Below are 21099 nucleotides of genomic sequence, written 5' to 3' on the forward strand. Positions count from 1 at the left end.
GGTCTTCATTGTGGCATTCATCTTCCAACTCGAGCAATGATTTTTAATGAGGAGTTGCTAGAAAGTAGACTCGTATGACCTTTTGACACTTGGATGCATCCCATGGGCAGACAAATTTGTTGTTTTTTTCTTGGCAGTCGGACAATATTCCTGCTGTAATTCTCAGGCAAAGTGTTAATTTTCTCTTCAAAATGCCAACACCATTTATTCCACAGAGCCAGAAATTAAGGAATGTAAATGTATCTTAATTCAAGATCTAATTTCTGCACTTCCAAGTCTTCATTGTAGTGGAATGTTGTAATTTATCTCTTAGCAAGAATTTACTGGGGTCTTTCTCATGCTATCAGCCTGTGCTTGTGGATGTATGCCCCTTTGACTCCTATTTCCAATGAAATTGTATCAACACAAATCTTATAATTTAGTTATTAACATCTTGCACAACTGGAATTTTAAAAAAAATCTAGCCCAGTCTCTAGGCATGCCAAGTCTGTACTGACAACTTTAATGTCTGTTACCCAGCAGAAATTGATGCGATAAGAGTTAAGCTTTCTGCAAGTCTGATATTATTATCCTCAACTACTTTAACACAGGGTGAAACGGCATGTCAGTCTTACAATATGCCTAAAATCAATGGAAATGTGATCTTTTCATTCATCAGATCTTGAAACAATTCAGACGACTTGCTGAACAGAACAGGAAAATTCTCCTGTTTAGACTACTCTAACTCTCTATTGCCCCTGAACCGGCCTGCTGCAAAAACATCTGTGGGGCAAGTATTTGGGAGCAATAGCCAGACTTGCTGCCTACTTAGGTTCTTTGGACCTGGTGTGTGGATTGTGGAGAGTCATGTGTAATGTTCCCTCCAATTTAGTGCACAAAAATCTTATGTTGAGCCATTTGTTTTCCTGTGACAGAAGTATGTGCCCACTGAATTTTGCCTGTGCAAATGTAAACTTGAAATTGTTTCAAGATCATTTTGGAACAGCTTATCTCTTATGGCTATTAAAACTGTATTGGCATGTTTTAATACAGTACAAGTACGATTATTTGTTTAATCAAATAATTAGTTAACAGAAACAGCTAAGAGATTATTTTTAATAGAAGTATAATTATTAATTACTATATTGTTTTAGATAACTTGTCCGTACATTGATTTCCTTTGTGCGCTGGTTGCGAGCGCTCACACACACAGTTTAGAGGGAACAGTGGCCATGTGACCTCTCCAGCTGGAACCGAGTTGGAAGTCACCTCAGCTGGCAATCAAGGTTAGATCTGCCCACGTGTGAGACTGAAGCACGATTGGTTCAAAATTAGTGTGCTGTGCCTGCGAGAGATAGAAAAAGGTGGTGGATTTTGTGTTTGCCATCGGGAGTTGAGAATGTTTAGCAGCAATTTATTTGCACCCGATGTGTATTATTGCTGAATATTAGCCTGTGAGTGTATGCCCTTCTGTGAGTTCTCTTGTGCAAAAATAAAACCACTGTTGGTTGATAGCACGTGTCCAGCCTTGATTTCTTTGAACCCATTGAACCTATTCTAAACACAATACCTAGCCATTGAGATTATTGGGAAAGCTCATATTTTATATTGCTCTACTAGTTTTTCAGCTCAACTAACTTAGAATTCTGTTTTCAGTGGAAACCACTGTCCAAGTTGAAAGATGGACTCAATAATTTTTGCTCTATGTTTAGGCACTGAACATTTCAATTCCCCATCTCATTCCCTTGCTCATATGTCTGTCCATGGTCTCATGCACTGACAGACTGAGACCACCTGTAAATTGAAGGAACACCATCTCATCTTCCATCTGGGCACCCTCCAACTGAATAACATTAACATTAAGTTGTTTGGTTTCCATTAAACCTAACCCTCCCCCCCCCCCACTCTGTTGCCATTTCCCCAGCTCTCTCTCTCTCTTCCCCCTGTCTCCTTTCAAAGAGCCAAAATCAATTCTCTCCTTTCCTCATCATATGCAATTAATTTTGGCTATTCCTCCCCTGCCATTCTTTAGTCCTTATTCAGATGCCTTCCTGATTTTTGTTTATATCTTGAAGAAGGGCTCAGACCCGATAAGTCGGTAATATATCTTTACCTCCTATGGACGTTGCGAAACGGGCTGAGATCCTCCAGCATTAACTGTGTGTTTTTATCACAATCACAGCATCTGCAGACTTTTGTGTTTCACTCTAAAATACTCAATGTGTTACTATATCCTCCCTACACCCTGTTTTATTTTAAGCAAAATATAGTTGAAAAATACCATTATATTTGAAGTTTGGGTCAAAAAATTACAATAATTATTCCTTTGGATTATCTCAATTACCTGAAAATTATTTAAAGAGATGATATAAAGAATAAACAGTTATGGTTTTTGGACTGCACAGTCAAGGAATTTTCCCGCTACATGGGCAGTCTAAATAGGAATGTGCAAGAATCTTGAGTCAATTCCTGCCCCGCGATTTATCCTGCAGGACCCCAACAACTTATTTGAGGAAGCCTGCAGTGTAAATTGTACCGGAAAAATTAGTCGTCAGTCATCCACTCGACTGCACGCCCAACCACCGGGAGACTGTTGCACTCAGGTACTTGCAGCCTAAAAAGGCGCCCAGTGTAAATGACCAGTAATTAGGTTAATTTTTCCGCGATATTCCTGACATTGTAGTCTAAAAACCATAATCTAGATGATACAAAGAATAAACTTCAGGAACTGAGCTACAGGGAAAGGTCAAATAGGTTAGGACCTTATTTCCTGGAGCGTAGAAAAATGAGGAGAGATTTGATAGAAGTATTTAAAATTATGAGGGGATTGACAAAATAAATATAGCTAGGCTTTTTCCACTAAACGGTAGGTGAGATACAAACCAGAGGACATGGGTGAAGGGTGAAAGGGGAATTAATATATTGTGATATTGAAGATTTTACAATGTATATTTATAAAAAATGAAAAATAAAATTTTTTTTACAAAAGGGTGAAAGGGGAAAAGTTTAGGGGCAAATAAGGTGAACTTTTTCACATAGAGAGTGGTGGGCGTGTGGAACGAGCTGTCAGCTGAAGTGGCGAATGCAGGCTCAGTTTTAACATTTAAGAAGAATTTGAACAGATACATGGATGGGAAAGGTATGGAGGGCTATGGACTGGGTACAGGTAAGTGGGACGAGGCAGAAAAATGGTTTGGCACAGACCAGAAGGGCTAAAGGGACCTGTTTCTGTGCTGTAATGGTTCTTTAGCAGAGATCTTATGGTCAGATTTTTAGAAGTCTTCATTGTTTCTGGTAATGGTTCACAGAGGTTGGAGAATCTCTTGCATTCTCTATTCCAGTTATAGTTATAATTAGGAGTATTTAAAAAGGAAGAAGATAGTTTTTTTTAAAGATCAAAGAATTAAGGGCTATAGGGAATGGGCACTGAAGGGGAGATGAGGCCTGGGGAAGATTAGCCATGATCAAATTGAATGTTGATGCAGGGCTGAAGGGTTTATATAAATTAAACTCTATCTGCCATTCCTTTGATCAAGATCCCATTAGATGCCACCAAATTTAGTATCATCGGTGCACTTACAATTGTGTCACCCATATCCTCATCATTAATGATAATCCAGCGCTGATCCCCAGAGCACACCATGTCACAAACAACCCTCTTCCACCATCCTACTACCAAGCCAATTTTGTCCCCAGTTGGCTAGCTCACCCTAGATTCCACGCAATCCAACCTTCTGGACCAGCTTATCATGCTTGCCTTGAAGACAACTTTTAGCATCCTGCTACAGTTAGTGTAGCAGTTAGCACAGTCCTGTTACAGTCATTTCCCAGCAATTTCGTTGGGAGGAAGATATAAAGTAGCAATGGTCTATCCTTGTGCTAGTTGATTTAATAAGTTTGAATGAAAGTGGCATAGGAGGAGTCCCTTCAGCCCTTCAGATCTCTGCTTAGCTGGACAGTAAGTACTTCATTTTCAAAGTCTGGTGGAAGATTCCAAATTATGGTGTCGTACCAGCCAGAGGAATTATGCCATATAGCACCAGCTGTAAAACCTTGTGTTTATTAAATTTATGCTTCAAATACATCAGGTTAAACAATCCTGCTCATGAAACATCACTTCATTCAGCTAATATTCAACAAAGTTCACTCTTTTCTTGGCATACTTAATTAACATTGAATATTTACTGAACATGTTGAACTTTTAAATAAATGAAAGTATCCTTGGATGTTTCTAAATTGAGAATAGACAATGGAAATATACCACTGTACTTTAATGAAGCATGATTGGAAACAATCATCGTGTGGAATTTCAAAGGACACGAGCAGGAGGCGGAGGGTCTTTGCAAAATAATGAATAGTTGATACTGAACAAATTTTTTGCAGCTTCTGAGTGCAAAGATTAATTTTAGAAGAGGAGAGCTCCACAACTTTAGAACCATGGCCAGGAATAGGCAGGAGTCATGCAATCAGAACTAGGATGGCTTTGTATTTGTATAGCATCATGAATGCAGTGAAACATCCCAGTACCCTGCACATTAATTTTATTGAAGATAATGTAACACCATTTCATGGGCATGTTAGGACAGCCTACCAAATTTTGCTCAAAGAATTCTGCAGAAAGAAACAGGAGCTGAAATTTGGGAGGGTATTCTAGTCCTTGCACCTAAAACAGCAGCATGTGTGAACCACGGTGATGGAGTGGAGAGAAGTGAGAAATACTAAAAACTAGAATTCAAGTCATCGGGTTGATCGCACAAGTACATCCTGATGAAACAGCGTTTTTTTTTGGTCCTCAGTGCAAAGCATGTAAACACACAACCAGGCATAACACACATATACAGACGAATGATACATTCTGTATGGAGGACAAATCTTCATACACAGTATACAAATAAATAAATGTCGTTTCGTAAATATGAGTGTGTTGGATTGAATTGAAAAAGAGAAATATAGAGAAAGGCAGATTTTGACAATTTAAAAGAATAATGGGAGAAAATTCTAAATTGCTTTCTTGCAAATATTATCTTTGAAAATGCTACAATAAAGAATATGCAAAGAAAAAAGAAATTGCAATGCCACAGGGAGCTGGGTAATGGGGCTGACTTGATTGCTCTTAGAGAAGCCCAGTGGAGTCTCACTGATGCTTATATAGTCTCCTTTTGTGCTGAATGATTTCACGCCTATGCTCACAGGTTGATCGAGTTCAGACCGCGTCAGAACTGCGAGACAGTAGTTGAAATGGGTAATGTCTTCGCAAATGCATTAAGCATTACACTGGAGGGTTGCTTTCCGAAAAAAAAACTTGGGGGTTATGATAGACAATTTCAAGCTGAACACAAAGATAATTTCAGATTTTCTGCATCACATGGAGAAACATTAAATTAACTTTTATTGAATTCATCCTGTTTAATCGCATAATGACGTTGACACGTTGTGTTAGTTCGATTGACCTAAAAATGTTTTACCGCTGATTTTCATTTGTTCTCAGCATCTGATGCCTCTCATGTCAGTGTCCAACAATAGTTGGCCAGCATTGATGGATTCCAGAAGCCCTGATACCTCTTTTCCATGGTCCCAATGTCCTGGTCAAACCTTACATCATGTTTGTCACTGACTGCACCAAGATCAGCAAGGAAGACGTCCAAGTGTGAATCCAGAAAATGAATTTTCAATGACGTGTTGCATTTCGTGGTTTTGTAGGCTTGAAGCATGTTGCCAATCAGCTGAACGTAGTTTGGTGCTCTGTAGTTGCCAAGAAAATTCTCAACAACATCTTTAAATGCCTTCCAAGCAAGCCCAGGCTTAAGACAACATTTGCATAGTACCTGCACTGAGTGCACGTCCAGACATTCTTGGACTGACCAAAACAGCTTGCTTTGTGGGGAATATACTAGTAGACTTAAAATATGGCAAGAAATCACAAAACTAGATTATATCTAAAAAACGGTACATGATAGGAAAATTTTAAGGTGATCACAAGCCCAAATACATTCAAAAATGTTCAGGAAGCAAAATCTTCATTGTCCAGTGTTATCATATGTATCAAAAGAGGTAGTTAAGAGCCATGGAGCGTCAATAAGCTACTGCATGGTAAAAGGCCCATTTGCCCTCTGAGTCGACGTCAACAAGCGAGCACCTATATGTACCCTAATCCTACTGGCTCCCATCTTATACCCCCACATTCCCATCAACAACACCACCAACTGACCTACCCAAGGGGCAATTTGGAGTGGGCTGTGAATTAATCTATCCGGCCACACATCCCTGGGATGTAGGAAGAAACTGGGGTATCCAGAGGAAACTGTGCTGTCACAGAAAGAACATGCAAAATCTGCACAAAAAAGGAGAGGCCAAGATTGGGTCCCCAGGGCTATGAGGTGGAGGCTCTATTTGCTATGGCACTGTGGCATGTTGACTGTTCATTGGTTAACACGTTGACTGTTCATTGGTTAACACGTTGACTGTTCATTGGTTAACACGTTGACTGTTCATTGGTTAACACGTTGACTGTTCATTGGTTAACACGTTGACTGTTCATTGGTTAACACGTTGACTGTTCATTGGTTAACACGTTGACTGTTCATTGGTTAACACGTTGACTGTTCATTGGTTAACATGTTGACTACTCATGCTCTGTCACAGATTGAATGTTGCATTCATTATTACATTGTTAGAAAGAAGATACACTCCATGACTCTTCCTTCCAACAAGACACACAGCATGTTTATTCATGCTTTTTGACCCTGGGATAACACTATTGAATATATTTCTCACTCACTCTTTTCCCTCAAGTTAACAAGCTCTGAGATGGAGGGAAAAAAAAGCAGAAAATCTAAAACCAAAACAGAAAATACTGGAAGAACTCAGTAGGCCAAGCTACTTCTGTGGGAGGAGTGTAGAGCTAATGCTTTGTCTGCTTCCACTTTGGAGTTAAGCAATTCTCAGACACAGGCATGGTGAGATAGATATGCATTTGTCAATGGGTAGCTGGCCCGTTCCCCCACTGGTGACTTGCTCCCTGGTAACTCCTCCCCTCGTGATCCTGGAATAAAGGTTGACCTCCTGTCCCCAGTCAAGCCCTTGGAATCAGGCCAGCTACAAGTCTAAAGTGTAATAAAGCCTATTGTTCCTCACTCTACAGCTTTGGAGAGTCAATGACAGAGCCTATCAGCAGGGAACTTTTTTTTCCTCTCTCCTGCCTCTAAATTTTTTACTGCTGCTGCATGAGTTTGCAGGGAAGAAAAAGTGTGACCACCGACCTAAACAATAACTGTTCAGAATATAGTATTGTGTGAGTAAAGATTTGGGGCAGAGGATTACCAAGGTTTAATGACTGGATTCCAAAAAAAAAATGTACGTAGACTGCTGGTTTTTGAATCTAGAGGAGGATATAACCATATAACCATATACAGCACAGAACGGGCCACTTTGGCCCTACTAGTCCATGCCAGAACAAATCCCCACCCTCCTAGTCCCATTGACCAGCACCTGGTCCATGCCCCTCCAATCCTCCCAGGATGAGGGAAATATTCTTTTAGAATTTTTAAAAATAGGATTAATGTAGGATTGTAAAGGTCAGCAGGGACTTGGTGGACTAAAAGTCCAAGATTCCCTAATAGATCTCTCCAATCCAAGAGGGAAAGGGAGGAAGGAACAAATACAGTCCTTGTACAATTTTAGTCAGTCTGGGCACCAGGAGAGAACTTACAGGCTGTTTTGGTTCTCAGGGTTCCTGGTCACCAAGCTGTCACCAATTTTGGAGGTGTCAAGTGAGGAAAGAATGGGAACCTAATTCTGGTGCCAGTGGCCTCTCTGCTAACAGACGTTGACTGAACACCGTCCATTCCTTGCTGAGACAAAGCCCAGCATAAAGCATTAATTTTTGTAAAAGGGAATTAAAATAATAATAATTCAACTAAATATATCTTGAAGGAGGAACTGAGAAATTCATACACTCCTCGTTTGTCTTTGGTGTTTATATTCTTGATTATTTAAAGCGCATTTATAATTCCTTTAGGCAACTGAGTGCAAATTATTCTTATTTACCCATAGGTTTGGAAGTCTAATTAATACAACACTTTCTAAAACATGTCATGTCTTGATCTTGTAGCCCTTCTTCACTTCATATCAATGAATCATTATGTTTGAGGAATGCTTGCAAAAATGCTGTGCATACCTTACGTAGATCCACAGAAGAATATGTTTACTCTGCAATCTGGCATCTGTAGCCCAGGGAGGAAACAAGAGTTAAACCATTTCTGTGACAACCATTATGAAAATGCTTGTCTTTTGTAGTCACTTCTGCATTCTTTTGAGCTAAATCTTTTGGTTAGGAGGGTTTTTAAAAACGACACTTCTAGCAATTTGTTTTTTTATTATTATTCCATGAAAGATCAAATAAAGATGTTCTGAGGATATGTTTTCCATGTTCACATGGGTACTGTTGTCTTAGGAAGTGACTCAAGGAAATGTTCCTAAAGTTAAGATTTTGCAAAGTAACCCTATGTTGTTTTCCCGTGAAAGACAGACACATGCATATTCCCAGTCGGGAATGCTCACTAGTAATGTTATAACCTGGGTAAATGAAACCCATTGCAACATCCTGGTTTTACGTGAGTCTAAACCAGCTTCTTTGGCACAGATCAGGGATCAAACTGTGAATGCAATGAAGCAAATTTTTATATGCAATAACCTATACGATGAAAAGAAAATGGGCTCTGTGAAAATTGCCATTAGCAAGTACTGCACATGTAACTTCAGCTTAAACTTGCCCTTATCTTGACTAAAATCAAAAGTAAGTAGGAAATTCCTTGCGTGGACTTTCTTTATAGGCAATAATTTTGGTCGAAGGTTGGTCGGAATCCTGAAAGCAAGCAAGGACAGGCCTCTTGTGGCCTCCAGTCGACGGGAGCACATTCAGTGGGAAGAAACTTCTTGGGCAGCACGGGGTTGGAGCAACTGAGTTACGCCAGTGATCTGCATTCAAATTCAACACTGTAAGGAGTTTGTATGTTCTCTCTGTGTCCGCTTGGGTTTCCACTGGATGCCCCGGTTTCCTCCCACCCATTGAAAATGTATGGGGCTGTAGGTTAATTGGGTGTAATTGAGCGACACAGGCTCGTGGGCCAGTTACGTCTAAATTTAAATTTAAAATTTTGAAGAAACTTCCAATGAGTTTGTCTCTGACTCAGTTCAAGGGCTTCTGTACATTACCAAGGCAGATGTTTAAATGTTCTGCACTGATACAACAAGCTTGAGGAACACACCTCATCCTTGGTCTGGGCATGTTGCAGTCTTCTGGCCTAAAGCTTGAATTTCACAATTTCGGGTAACTCGATTGCTGTCTGTACTTTTGGTATTGGCTGAGCTTCTTTGTTCCCTCTGGAAGTGACTTGGTCAGTGTGTTCTGCTGCTCTGCATTTGGCAACAGCTGCAATCTTTCATGCTCCAACTGCTCCCATTCACACACAGACCAGATAACCTGGTTTACAGCTTATGGTCACTCTAATTTTACCGCTTCTGACAAACAGCTCCCTTTCGTACAGATGAACAAACATTTTTTTCTCTCCCTAAGTACACAGTTTGACTTGTTGGGTTTCTCCAGCATTGTGCTTTTACTTCAATCACAATGTCTGCAGGCTTTCTTGTTCAAATTCTTTTTTCTCTCCTTCCCAGTTCCGAGAGAGCATCTTTTACCTGAAATATTAAGTTTTTCCTTCTCACATGTCATCTGACCTGCATTTCTAGCATTTTCTGATTTCCATCATCTGCAATGTTTTGTTTAACTTCAACATTAGATGCAGTAAAGATCAGTGTCACAGGGCTTTTCCTGGTCTTCTAGATCTGAGTCAGTATTTCATTCCTGAAAATGATCTTCCAGAGGAATCTCGGATAATATTTTATAGAGAACTGGGAGATTTGGAAAGCAAAGTGAGACAATGTAGCAATGAACAGAGCAGTACACAAGAAAAAGTCAAAGTCGTATCAGGAAAGTCTTCAAACAAATACTCACAGACAGAGTAGCAGAGAGAAATCCTGGCAGAAATGTGGCAAGGGGATAAACCATTCCTGAAGGATGAATCAGGACAGGGTGAATTTCCTTCCTCAGCTGACGAAATCAAGCAGAGCTAACAGAATCCATCACTTGGAATGTTGGAATGCCAGAATTTGGTCCTCGATCTCTTGCATAAAATGAGCTAAGACAGCAGCTTATGAGCATTACTGAAATTGCCTTCCACCGACTTGGCCTGAGAAGAAAAAGACGCCACACTGTGCGCCATCTTTTAAGGCTTCAGGCATTCCTGGTCTATTCAGCAGTCTCAGACATGTCGCTACGTAGTGTAGGGGGCCAATTGCTTCATGCTAAGTTTGCACATTCCTGTGGTGATCAGTGCGTCCGTTTGGGTGAGATTGATTTGGAGATGGATTTTGGCAGAGATGCTAGAGATGGATTCCACCCCCCCCCAATCTTCCACCCCTGCCCCTGTACTCATGAAGGTTGCATGTGGTATTTTTCATCTACTGGCTTCTGATTGGCAGTTCAGAGGTGGAAATCCTGTGAAATGATATGAGAGTAACCACTTGAGTGTCAACATGGACAAACAGAATGAGTTGATTGTAGACTTCAGGAGGGTCAAGAACAACCATCTTCTACTCCACATCAACACCTCTGTAGGGGAGAGAGCACCAAGTTCCTTGGAGCCCACTTATCAAGTGACCTATTGTGGACACTCAACATCTTCTCACTTGTCAGGAAGGTGCAACAGCCCGAGAAGAATGAAGTGGGAAAGGTTACCAGCCGCCATTATTGTCAACCTTCTGCAGGAATTCTATTGAGAGCATCCTGGCTGGCTGTATGTTGCAGAGAAATGCATCGGAGGTCAATCCACATCGACCATAAGAGTGGCAGAGAGGATCACTGGAGTCTCCCTCCCTGCCATCGACGTTGCTGAGGAGAGAGAGAGATTGTAGTGGATCTGAAATATCTGTCGGTAATTTAGTGAGAGCTCCTTGTCTGGCATCACTTAACAGCGTGGAAATGATCGTTATTGTTTCACTCTGGGACATCTACATTTCAAGCATGTTGCTTCTTAATCAAACTCCTATATAATTATCTCCTTGCTCAAATACAGGTACATGACTCAGTGGAAATATGGGAAGAACATATATGCTGTTTCTCCTTCAACCATGCAATGCCAACTGATCACACCTTTACTTTGGTACCTGTGGAATCGTGAAGATTTGTTTGCTTGAAATTGGAGCCAAAGCTGAATAGCATTAGCGAAGGCATGATCCGGATATAATTTTCTTGTCTCCCTTAGAAGGAATTTACAAGGAATTCCAAGTGCTCGTTGCAAATGAAAAGATGCCAGGTCCAGTTCGATAAACACATTCCAATTTTTCATCCAGTATAAACAAGTGGCTACAAGATGACTGAATTTTGTTGTAATTTATTTTTAGCTGCAGGCTTTCCTCATGCACAAGACTATGTTTTGACTTGTGTCTGCCAGAGGTTCTCATGATATTAGCAATGCTGAAAATTGCTCTTCTGCATTATATTCGGATGTCTTAAGAATAAATGTCAAAGGAGTTCCAAATATAGCTCCAGCAGATGGAAGGATTTACAACTGCTAAGTTCTTTCATGTAGGTTTTCCTTGGCAACAGTCCTGAATGTATTTTTTTAACATAAAATTAAGTGAACGGTCAAGGTCCAGTCTAGTAAATCTGCTGAGCTTTAAAAACAAGCGTAGAAGAAACTGAGATGAATCAAGAATTTGTAGTTGAATGATTCCAAGCTATTACTTCAAAGTCTGAATCGTCAGGAGGAAGGAAGGAATTTACTGTTACAACGGTAGCCGCTAATAACAAAGTTTTTCAGAAGGTTTGCTTCCTGAAAAAAATGATTGGGGATTATGAGAGGAAACTTCAAGCTGAACACAAATTTCAGATCGGATGTATCACATAGGAGGTTGGAGAAACATTAAATTAACTTTTATTGAATTTATCATGTTTAATCGCGTTGTGATGCGGACACGTTGTGTAACTTCAACTGACCTAAAAATGTTTTGCCACTATTTTTCATTTGATGCCTCTCGTGTCAGTGTCCAGTGATAGTCGGCCGGCATTGATGGATTCCAGTTTTTCACGGTCACAGTGGCCTGGCAAAACCTTTTACCATGTTCGTCACTGTCTGCAACAAGATCTTTAGGGAAGTCCAAGGGCGAAAGCAGTAAATGGATTTTCAATGATATGTTGCTTGAAGTAGACTTAAGATATGAGAGGAAGTAGGTTATATCTAAAAAAATCGGTATGTGATAGGGATATTTTAAAGTGATTTTCGTGACCAGGAGCTGAAAATCCACAAAATACACCCAAAGGTGTTCAGGAAGCAAAGTCTTCATTGTCCAGTGTTATATCTCCTACTTTCACAGAGTTGTTAACATACTGTTTATATTGCAAACAACAAATGTCCCAGGGTCGATCCCCGCAGCACATGACTGTCATAGATCTTAACTTAGAAAAGCATGTCACCACCACAAATCTCTGCCTCCGATCAGCAACCCAGTTTTGGATCAGATTAGCCTTGGATCCATGTGCCTTAGCCCTCTGGACCTATCTGCCACACAACACTATATAATGATAGTGAATATGAGTTTATTGTCATACAACCATATAACAGTTTACAGTGTGGAAACATGCCATATCGGCCCTTCGCGTCAGTTCACTTGAACAACTCCACTAGTTCCCCTTCCCATTCTCCACCCATAACCCTCCAACCCCCCTCATATCCATGTACACATCCAACCTTCTCTTGAGTGACAGCAAGGACCTTGCCGCAACTATCTCCTCTGGATGATCATTCTGTTCTGCCACCACTATCTGAGTTTCTCCTAAAATTTTGCCCCCTTACTTAGGCCCTCTTGTTCCAACCTCCCCTGTCCTCAGGGGAAAGAGTCTACTCATGTCTATTCTATCTATTACCTTCATAATTTTAAATACCTCTATCAAATCCCCTGTCAACCGTCTACATTTCAATGAATAAAGCCCCAGTCTCCTTAATCTTTCTCTGTACTCTAGATGTTGTAAGTCAGGCAACATGTTTGTAAAGCTACTCTGCACCCTCTCCACCTTATCTATATCCTTCCTATAATTTGGAGACCAGAACTGAACACAATACTCCAAACCTGGCCTCACCAATGCCTTAAACAATCGCAGCATCACTTTCCAGCTCCTATACTCTATGCTATGATTTACGAAGGCCAGCATACCATATCCCTTCTTAACCACCCTGTCTACATGGGAATCCTCCTTCAAGGAACTCTGTACCATAACTCCAAGATCCCTCTGTTCCTCTGCATTCCTCAATGCCCTCCCTTAATTGGATATTTCCTATTTTGGTTAATTATTCCGAAATGCAGCAGCTCACACTTGTCTAGTTTAAATTTCAATATAGTTAAGCACCAACATTCTTACTTGCTGAAGCTAAAGTCTATGAAAAACACAATTACATTAGTATACATTAAATTAAATTAGAAAGTCATATAAACAACCTCCATCACCTTGCCTTCATTATTCTTCTTCTTTACCTCCTCAAGAACTCAGTCAAATTAGTGAGACTGGGTTCCTGTACACAAAACCATGCTTTCTCTGATTAGTCCTTGCCCCTCCAAATGGACATAAATTTTTTTTGCTTCTCATATAATTCTGGGATAGATCTCGTTCTTGTATCTCTACATCTCATTTAAAAAAATGTCGTAAGCACATTTAAATGTTTTGCTATATTAAGGATTCTATACAAATGCAAGTTATTGTAATAATGTGAACAAAACTGCTTCACTGAATTGTTCCACCAAATAATTTTCAAGATCTTCACAAAGTGGAAAGTGTCCTCTAAATTTTGAATATTCATAAAACTGAGCCTTAAGTTGATATCAATCTAATACCAAGGGAATACGAGCAGAGAGCTGTAACGCATTACACACTGTTCCAAAAGCATTTACATTCCCAGAGAAACAAGTTTCTTAAGTCTTCACACTGAATTGAATCATTTCAAACCTTTGATGAGGCCAAATTGCTCACAAACCATTGTAAATGAACACATCCAATCACATTTCAAGCCAGTGAAGAAATTAATTGGGAACTACAGCACAAAATTACCACAGGACCTTAATGAACTGAAAGCCACAGGGCTCCTGAATGCTACCAGCAAATCACTATATCATGGAATTAATGCATCTCCCTTGGCATCAGTCACAGTACAGCTAGCTGTAACTCTCAGGCTGAAATATAATTGCCTGCAGCAAAGATTCAGTGTCATAATTAAAGAGCCTTTGAATTTCTCCATGTTACTGGTTGGGGGGATTAACCTGCCTGAATTCTGGTTTGCGGTGCAGGCAGTAAAGTGCCTATCATTGACCTGGTTAGAACTCCGGAACCACGACGACAAATTAGTTACCTGTAGGTTTTGTTGAGCTGTGGGTAAACAATTTAATGGGCATCATGAATGATACTTATGATATCAAAACCAATATATTAATTTAGTACTATATTCATTTCAACATGTAATTGTTCAAAAACTTGATTCCGTCGAAAATAGAAATTTGAGTACAAGAATTATAGTTTGACAATTATAAAAAGAGTGTCACTGTTTCAACAACGATGAGTCGCTCTATAGAGAAGAGGTGGAAAATCTCGTGAAATGGTGCGAGTATAAATGGTGTAAAGATGATCGCAGACTTCAGGAAAACCAGGAATGACCACCCTCCGCTACACATCAACCACTCTGTAGTAGAGTGAAGAGGACCAAGTTGCTTGGAGTTAACTAAACTAGTGACCTATTGTAGATACTCAACATAACATCACTTGTCAGGAAGTTGTAACAGCAAGGAGCAATAACAGGCAAGGCTACCAGCCACCGTTACGTCAACCATCTATGGGAGCTCCATCGAAAGCATCCTGGCCGGCTGCATCACCGTTTGGTACGGTTGGTGCAGAGAAATGGATTGGAGGTCAATCCACAGGATCGGTTCACTGGAGTCTCCCTACCCACCCCCCTTCGACATTATCTATAAAGATCATTGTCTGAAGAGGGCATGCAAAATCATTGAGGACCTCTTCCACTCAGCACACACCAGCTTTCAGCTGCTCCCATCAGATAGGAGCTACAGGAGTCTCAGAGTCAGCACGACTAGGCTGGGGAATGTCTCCTTTCTACAGGGAGTGAGAATGCTGAACCACCAAAGAAACTGCTCACTCTAACCATCCGAGATTCTCATATTCATGAAACAATATTATTTATTTATTAATATAGATGAAATAGTTGTCCAGTATATGCATTGTTTGTCTGTATATATGTGTGTTATGTCTGGTTGTATGTCTGCATGTATTTGCATTGAGGACTAGAGAATGCTGTTTCATCGGGTTGTACTCGTACAATCAGATGAAAATAAACTTGACTAATTTCACACACTTCGATTGAAAGACCCTTTCTTTGTTCAGAATGAGTGTCATTAAACCCAATGCCAGAACATCCAATAACTTTACATAAGGCTCCAAACTTCCACCTGCTGAATTCCCATCGTTACCACGGAGCATTACAGATTTCAGAACCCAATCTCCCATAATGTTATGCGGAAAGAGACCACGGAAATTAGAGTTCATGTGGTTTTCATAACTGATCAATAATTAATGGTTCAGAATCTGATATTTCTCTCAGGGTAAGGTACCCGTGTTCTAGTCATTAAACAGAATGTTTGTTATGTGAGGAACTAGTTCAACGGATCCGAGAAATAATGAGTCGAGACACAGATCAATTGTAACAACAGTCTTTATTTGTCCACGAGGGAAATTTGCCACAGGGAATCACAAGAGTACATACAGACGCAACTAAACAAGCAATAAACCACGCAAGATTTAAAGGAAGATGCATCAACAGTACCCACCACCCCTTGACCTAATGCAGTTATGACACTAAAATTAAATGAGATAAAGAAACACAGTACAATGACGATTAGTTAGCGCACCACACAAAGCCCTGCAACTGTTTCTGGCCACACCTTGACAACAACTCTTCACCGTAAGCTCTGGATCATGATCTTGAGTGGAGCTTGACTTCATTCCACGGGGTGGGGGGTGGGGGGAAGAGACCCAGCAGCTCCACTTGTTGGGCTGTACACCCCTCTGCTAGTCAGTTGGGCCAGCCCAGGTAATTAACAGAGACAATGGTGATGTGTGTGTTTTTTTTAATTATAAGGCATATTACAAGGTGAGTTTATTGACATATGCGGTGGTTTCCAATCAAGTTCCCTCCAGAGAGATCACATGACCCTCCACAGTACAATATTAACAATAAATAATAAACTAAAAGTTATTTTCTCTCCATTATCAATACCAGATGGAAAGACTTGCATTCTAAGATTGGAAAATTATGAAACAAACTGATGATATAAGTAGGACTGACACTGAGTTTCATTAGGCACTATTGGGAGATACGGACAATCTTGGTGAAAGCAACTGCTTTTTAACAGAGTTGCCTAACACAGAAAAGACAGGTGGAGAGGTGAAGATTGGTGGTTGATAGGAAATGTTGGGTGGTGGAGAGTAACTCCAGAGTTTTGGGACCAAGTTGAGAAGAAATCACTGAAGTTTGGTGTGCTATAAGATGAATGGTGGGAGGAAACTGGAACACCTGGAGTAACCCATGCAGACATGGGGAGAATGTATAAACTCCTTACAGGCAGTGCCAAATTCGAACCTCATCTACAGGTGCTATAATAGCCTTGCGCTAACCACTACACTACTAACCGTGCTGCCCCTATGCTAACTGTGCTGTCCCACGATCGTAGGTTGTAGATGCAAAGCACACACAACCTCCCCTTCTTCAAGACCCTTTCAATAGCGAGTCTCCTCCACACCAACTCAAAGATTTTCCTGAAATTGCCTCAATGCTCTGACACCAGCTCTTTGACATTCAGAATCCCATCTCCTCAAAGAAATGGAAGGTGCCATCGATGTGCAATCAAGCCACACCTATTCACTATTAACATACTCACTTATGTCCAGTTTGGGTTTTGAGAGGACCAATAAACTCCACACAGCCCTGGGCTTGTACAACATAGTACAAGCCCTTTAGCCCCGATGAAGTCGCTCCATTGATTTCTCTTGTCATCAACATGCTTTCCATCAAGTCGGCTTGATAAAAATAAGGTTTATTGATATCAAAGAGAAATCACTCTAACACATGTGAAATAAACAATGCAATTGAATATAATGTTGCCAATTTGTTTAATTCCATTTCCCACAGATGAATTCAAGTCCATATACATCTCATTATTAGATTTTTCATCTAGTTCCACAGTTGCAACACTATTTCATCCTTATGGTTTTAAGTCTAAAATGTAATTTTGCTTTTATTAAGTTAAAAATAACAAAACATAATTCCAAGACTGTATTTAGGAACATGTTGTAATATAATGAATGTTATAGATTCTTAACAATGTCACGGTTTCCATTTCTAAAATGCATTGAGTTTTTCCTGATGCTTCAGGTCATATAACTCAATGCATTGTGGTCTGGAGACCTATGGATCAATTAGAAACAAAACTTCAGGTTAAACTTCAAGTCAGGATTTCTTACCACAATTCAGTTTATAAAATCCCTTTTAAGTCATTAATTCCTCTGAGATTGAGGAGATAAGTGCTCATTGCAAATAACTGCATAATCAAAGACAAAAATCAGAAATAAAAGCAGGAAATTTCACAAATTTCTCAACTATTTGGGCAGCATCTGTGGGATAAGAAATTTAATGTTTCAATTGAAACATAGATTCAGCATAGATTGACTCCAACACAAGGCTTTCAATCAAGGTTTTCTTACACCTCCTGTTTCCGGCATTAAATTCTTTTACTCCTCAACCCTCTGCAGTCCAGGTAGTGGAATGCCAAAGGTAGCTGTGGGGTGGAGGAATGTGGAGAAAGAGAAGGGAGGAAAAGAGGGAAGACATAAGGGGGGGGGGGGGTGGGCAGGGGTGAAGGATGGATGATATGGGGAGGGAAAGGAGATAAGGCAGAAATGCAAACGTGACTAGTTTCTCTGGAGACAGGTGATGATGAAGCTGTACTGTTTGTTTAGAGTTGACCTCCAGGAGATAACTGGACCAAATGTTTCCACGCAGCACCGGGGAGATTTGCAATAGTCATCAGTGCATCATCTATTAACGAAACTAAAAGGTCCTTATGTTGTCATCTGCAATTGGAAATTTACTAGCTGGTTGTTGTGCCAAGGTTATGTCTCTCTGTTGCACAACTATGAAATTGACTTTCAAAATATGACGCATTTATTACAATAAGTGCACTCAATCCTTAAGCTTATAATAGAATCTCACTTCAGTGAGATTAAATAGACTAATATAAAATTAAAGAGCAAACTGATATGGTTCATTTCAAAATCCCGTGACCACAGGGTCTGGCCCAAGATGGTGGATCTTTTATATGATCAGCAGTAGTCGCAAGGGGTTGCAGACACCGGGGAAGCAGAAGATTGGCATTGGGCACCAGAAAATGGAGAGAACACTTTCCCCCCAACCCGCGCTTGAGAAGCAGAGGAGGCTACCCTCTGGATGATGATCAAGGCGGCAGACCAGTGACGGGCTCTGCATGGACACTAACTCTGGGGGACTCTCTTTTGCTTCTCTTTCACTGGCTGTAAGGGGCACTGGGCAATTTTTGCTGATGGCATATCTTTACCTTAGTGTAAATTAATGGAAAATTTAATGTAATATCACATTTTTGTTTTATTGAATGGCAATAAAATAATATTGAATATCCATGAGGCTAATAGCTTTATACTTTATCCCAATGTTAATTTATGGGAGCCCCTTAATATATTTGTTCCCTTTTTTTCCCCACTTGTTTTCAGTCATCCCAAATCTGCTTCTGTTCATCTATCTGCCTTCATGACAGAGTTGACTGTTTCCTTTATTACAATTTATAAGTCAGTATACTGCAGCTCACTGGTGCTTCAACAATCACATAAAAATATACCAAAGGGAGGTTATGTTATTGTTCACATTGAGATTTCAAAAATAGAAAGGAAACTACATTTCCTGTGTAATGTGAACAACTTTGACTGAGATAAATTCTACATTCAGATTGGTTTAACACCAGCTGCCAATCATTCTAATCGGCCAATCAGAATTGGCTATAAGCAACACTTAGATGCTCAGGCTGAATTTCAGTAGTGGAGAGGAGGCCACCATTAAAATCTAACGAAGATCTCCAATTAGAAATATTAACCCTGCTTCTCTTTCCATGGATGTTGCCTAATCCCCTAAGTGCTGCCAGCATTTTTTGATTATATTTTAGACAGGGATTACCTGCAGTTTTCGTATAATTGGGGTAGAGAGGAGATGTTGGCACTTCTTAAAGTGTGCCAATAGAAATGCTCATAATTTTGTGGACTGGATGTTCCTGTATCAGCGTTTGTTGAAGCACAAAGGAAAGCAGAATGTATTTCTTATGGAGTGAAGGGTCTCCAAGTAGCCCCTGAGCCAGCAAAGTTGTTTATTAAGTTAATTTTCCTTAAAAACGTAATCATGTCTGCATGAATCTGTTGTTTCTTGATTTTTGCAGTAAATACAAAGCCAACGAACAAGATGAAACCAGTGAGGGGCTCTGTGGCTGAAAAACACACAGGCGGCGGGCAATTGATGACTCAAGCCGAGAAACCCAGGCAGGCTGCGGGCGACTGTGGTTAAAGGACTCACACCAGGCTGAAGACTGCTCGAGATTGGCTGCAGGGGATTACCAGGATGTAGGAGTACCAAGGGAGCCTAAGGCTTCCTGATTGTGTCAGAGGTTTGGATCGGGTGCTCGCGGGAGCACCGGAGCCGAATCCACGGACACTCTATGACTCTATGACTCTGATGTTGAATCTGTCTGCCTTAAGGTAGACTAAAGCCAATTTTGTGTAATATTACACCTATTTTACTATATGACAATAAAGGAATCTCAAATCTTAATGCTTAAACAAGGGACAATATAGACCCATAAGAATGCCACACATAAACATAATTCATCTTCATAACTATTGAACGTTTTTGTTTTAAGTTATTCTGATTGTTTTCAGTTATCCCAAATCTGCTTCTGTTCATCTATCTGCCTTCATGACAGAGTTGACTGTTTCCTTTATTACAATTTATAGAGTGCCTTGGTACTTTAACCTGTTGCAACAAGCCACATTAAATTGTGATTCCATAGTCACTCTGCAATCATTCATAACACTGGACAACAAATATTTTCAAAAGGTTTGCTTCCTGAAAAAAAATTGGGGATTACGATAGACAACTTCAAGCTGAACACAAAGATAATTTCAGATTTATTGGAGAAACATTAACCTTTCTAATTAATTTAGCGTGCTTAATTGCATAATGATGCTAACTCATTGTGTTAGTTCAATGCACCTAAAAATGTTTTGCCGCTGATTTTCGTGTGTACTCAGCATCTGATGCCTCTCGTGTCAGTTGGCCAACATTGATGGATGCCAGTTGCCCTGATACCATTTCTCCATGGTCGCAATGTCCTGGTAAAGCCTTTCAGTCTGTTCGTCATTGACTGCACCAAGATCAGCAGGGAAGAAGTGCAAGTGCGAATGCAGAAAATGAAGTTTTAATGTAATGCTGCACTTAATGGTTTTGTAGGCTTGAAGCATGTTGTCAATCACCTGGATGTAGTTTGGTGCCCTGTCATTGCCAAGAAAAATTTCAATAACATCTTTAAATGCCTTCCCTGTATGTCCAGACCGAAGATAACATTTGCATTAGTACCTGCACTAAGTGCATGCCCAAGCATGCTTGGTCTGACCAAAACAGCTGGCCTTGTTGGCAATATATTAGTAGACAAACTATGACAGGAAATCACAAAGATATGTTATATTAAAAAAACTGAATGTAATAGGAAAATTTTAAGATCATTTTCATGATCAACAGCCCAAAATCCATAGACTGTACCCAAAAATGTTCAGGAAACAAAACCTTCATGCCACAGTTCACAGTAGCAATGGTAGGAATCAGGACAAACGTGATAATCTTACACAATCTCCTCCAGAAAAAAATGGGAAAGTGA

The 21099-nt window shown here is 40.1% G+C and overlaps 1 long non-coding RNA gene across 1 annotated transcript in view; it reads left to right on the top strand.

Moving 5' to 3' along the window:
- LOC138746437 (uncharacterized) overlaps positions 1-20356 on the top strand; it is a 32393-nt gene extending 12037 nt beyond the window's left edge. Inside the window, exon 3 of the long non-coding RNA XR_011346956.1 lies at positions 19609-20356. This is a non-coding gene — a long non-coding RNA (uncharacterized lncRNA). The remainder of the gene's footprint in view (positions 1-19608) is intronic.
- Positions 20357-21099: the final 743 nt, after the last annotated feature.

The sequence above is a fragment of the Narcine bancroftii genome, chromosome 12, assembly GCF_036971445.1.
Source record: "Narcine bancroftii isolate sNarBan1 chromosome 12, sNarBan1.hap1, whole genome shotgun sequence".
NCBI lineage: Eukaryota > Metazoa > Chordata > Chondrichthyes > Torpediniformes > Narcinidae > Narcine > Narcine bancroftii.